Genomic DNA, 3,638 nt, shown 5'->3' with positions numbered 1-3,638 from the left:
TTCTCCACCCTCAAGTCTCCAGTTCCATCTCTCTTCAAAATGTTCAAGCTGCTCTATTCTCTTTCTCTCCCATCTGACCACCACATACTCCTACATTGTGGTGGCTCCTGATACAGGCTGGCCATAGGCTAGAGGTCCCGTGGGTGATACCCTCCATCCATGCTGCATGGCATGGCAGTAGGTGGGTGTCTATATAGGCCTACCTGTACTGTACACTGGAGGGCAGGTCTGTGAGTGGCATGCTGGTTCGAAGGTCTCTGTCTTTCTCTTCCCATGCTAGATTTGATTTGAATTTTATGAGTCCTAGGCATAAGACAGCTTTGGCCACCAAGCCAGACATCAAGCTAGGATAAACAAAGGACTGCCATCTGCTCTGCCCCTCACTGATATAAGAACACCAACAACAAGGTGTCTTTTTGCCCATTGCCGGTGCAGGAGTATGATTCACAATTCTCAATCTCACAATTTTGTGAAATATTCCATAGTACATTTCTAAAGGCAGACTCTACTTTGAATATCTTTAACTCAAAATTTCATAATAATGTCCCCAGACATCCACATTTGCTTATAAATCATCTACTGCTTGATGTGATTTTTCTTAGACATTTACTTGAAAATATTTGTTTGGAAATAATTATCAAGGAGCGGCACAGGGCTCAAATTTCTGCTCAGTGGTAAAGTATTTCCCTTGCATGCATGAAGCCCTGGGCTCTATCCCTGGCAACACAAAAGGAAGAAGGGAGGAAAAAATGATGGAAGGGAGGGAGAAATAGAGAGAAGGGTGAAAGAAAGAAGAAAGAAAAAGTTGCCACAAGTCCAAGGTCAGTCTGGATTGGTAAAATCTTGCTATTACAAAAAAACTGAATAATATCCTGCCTTTAAAAAAACAGGTAAGAGCTGGTGATGTGGCTCAGGCAGTAAAAGATTCTGCTGCCAGGCCTGACAAACTCAGTTTGATCCCCAAGACTCACAGGATAGAAAGGGATGGCCTACTCCCACAAGGTGTCCTCTCACCTCCATACACATATACTGTGGCATGTACACACACACAGAGACACACAAGACACACACACATATATAGCTACGACTTAGGATGTAGCCTGCTAGGTCTAATTCACATGTTAATCTGATATTGCGATGGAAAATGTCCTGTTGCTTCCTAATGAAAGGTTGTGTCCTAGTGACTTGTCTGGATGAAATTAGATAGAGGACAGGGCTGAAGTCTTTTGGCTGCCTTGATATTTCACAGGTCTTGCATCCCAGCTGGGAAGATATGAACAGCTCCAGAAAAGCAACCAGGGGTCCTCAGTATCTTCATGTTTTCTCTCCACAGGGTATCTCTAAATGGCAGCCATAGAATAACCAAACTTCTTATATGACAGTAACAAAACCTGTCCTTGTGATGGGGTAAGGGAATACAAGCACTATCCAAGCCAAAGGTACTCCTATCACCAACTGAAGCAAAATAGTAGTCAAAACTAATATTGTACACTAATAAGACTGTCACATAGGCTAATTTAATGTTCTCAAGGAAACAAGGTAAACACCTTTTGGTGAAGCTGTGGTTAAGTTCTGAAGGACCACATGGAATTAGAAATGGCATAATCGGTTTTTTGGAAAATATGCTTGGCCACAAATAGAAAGAACCAGTTCAGGCTCAGTGTGAAATGTGCTGGTCAGAGAGGTGTTGCATGAAAAAAGGAACAGGAGACTTGGTTTAATTTGTAGCTTTTCCAAATGGAAATAGATAGACAGACAGACAGATAGATAGATAGATAGATAGACAGAGAGATAGAGATAGAGATAGAGATAGAGATAGAGATAGAGATATATGCACATACATATACATGCACATATACATATATGGCAGTTTAAGAAAGAGTTTGTGATTTCAAGGCAAGGGAAAGAGGAAGAGAGAAACTCACATATGTTAGGCACCAATTATGCCCAGTATACTTTATACAAAGCTACCTTCAGATAAGCAAATATTGGGCACCTGATTCATGGGGATGGCAATCTGTCTTGGATTCAGCTCGCTAGTGTTTTCTGATGCTCATCCAGTTCAACTGATTGGTGGGTTTGCTTGTGCATCAGTAGTAGCCAGTCAATCAGAGAGAGGCTGGCTTGAAGTCTACAGAGGCACCTCAATTCTCTTCCACTTCTTTTCCCATCTGCCAGCCTGTTATCCCAAGCTTCACAGAATGAAGGGGTACTAGAGCACTAAGCCTCCTCAATGCACGTACTTTTCATGTCTCATCTTGAGTCATGATTGCCATTGTCCTGAGTTTAGTCACATACGTGGCCAGATCAGATACACAAACATGCAAGCATGTAAATAGAAGGAACAGGGGTAACTTTCAACTCACCATAGCATAAGCTGTCAATTTTTCTCCAACCAACTCATTCACAAATTTCTTAGAGCCTTAATAGGAGATGACCATACTGAAGACCAAAGACTCCTTATTTCCCCTGTAATGGAGCAAGACACAGGAATGGAGGTTCTTGGTGTCTTCTAATCATACCAGAGTAGGCTGTATGGTACAAAAGCAGTAAGAAAGACCTAGGAATCATATACAGCCTTAAATGAAGTCAGGAGAGTTTGAGGCAAGAAAAATTGAATAGGAGTTCAATAGTTCAACTAAATAGTATGCATTCAACTCTCTTCATCTGTCAAACTCTGAGTTGCATGACCTTTCTGTAGGGAGCAAGTGAGGTTCTGGGTGAATGTGTATTGTTGACAGGAGCATGGGCATGGCCATGTTAAGAACCCCAGTGACTTAGCCCCATGAGAGTGGCACAGCCTTCCTTGAGTGAGGCTCAGAGAGATGGCAAAGCCTTCCTAGGGTCCAAGTGTGCATGCTGACAGTGTGGGCAAAAAGTGTTCACCATAGTCTGCTCCACTCCACACCCACTATGTTTATGGGCTGAAGCCTTCTCCCCTGAAGAAACAATCCTGCTGAGATCAGTTCATACTACCTCCTTGTTCAGCTTGTGTATAAGGCCCCCCTTCTTGTTTATCTGTCTGCAATAGCCTGCCTCTCTGCTCAATTGTCTATAATAAACATGCCGAGCTTCCAGTTTGCTGTGACTTCTCCATATGAGAGCCCAGCTCACCCATCCCAGCTTCTGTCCATGTGTTTGTCTTTTCTTCATTGCCTCAACAGCCCAATCAGGTCAGTCCCAGGAGCTGTGAGGTCACAGCACCATTTTTTCTTCAATTTAGTAAGATTTTCCTTTCCTCTATGGCATTACTTTTATTTCAAAGATATGCTCACTGTACCAAGTGAAACCATCCAAATATGTTCAAACTTGCTATTGACACCTAAGAGCCTCCTTTATATGACAACTGTCATATAAAGTTTGACCCCTATCTATTCCTCTTCCATCTTGCTAAGTTATCCAGTGTTATCAGCGTGGAGTCTATCTTCCCACATAATTTCCCAGGCTCTGATAAACATGCACACACAAGTGTAGAAAGGGCTGATTCATGTTCTTTATTTTTTAAAAAAAATGGTTCACATTATAAAGTATTTGGCAACTCATTTTTTCTGCTTTAACAGTAAATCATAAACCTATTCTATGATAATTAATATGCTTCTAGTTGATACAGCAAAAGGCACAAAGTCATCCTTGTAATA

The 3,638-nt window shown here is 41.8% G+C and overlaps 1 non-coding gene across 1 annotated transcript; it reads right to left on the bottom strand.

The window, feature by feature from the left end:
- Nucleotides 1–294: 294 nt before the first annotated feature.
- On the bottom strand, nt 295–434 carry LOC117695606 (small nucleolar RNA SNORA48). Its single transcript, XR_004604657.1, has one exon. It is a non-coding gene; the product is annotated as a small nucleolar RNA SNORA48 (small nucleolar RNA).
- Nucleotides 435–3,638: the final 3,204 nt, after the last annotated feature.

The sequence above is a fragment of the Arvicanthis niloticus genome, chromosome X, assembly GCF_011762505.2.
Source record: "Arvicanthis niloticus isolate mArvNil1 chromosome X, mArvNil1.pat.X, whole genome shotgun sequence".
In the NCBI taxonomy this organism is placed as follows: Eukaryota; Metazoa; Chordata; class Mammalia; order Rodentia; family Muridae; genus Arvicanthis; species Arvicanthis niloticus.
Note: the sequence above shows the minus strand (reverse complement) of the source record. Positions and strands in the feature narration are given on the sequence as shown.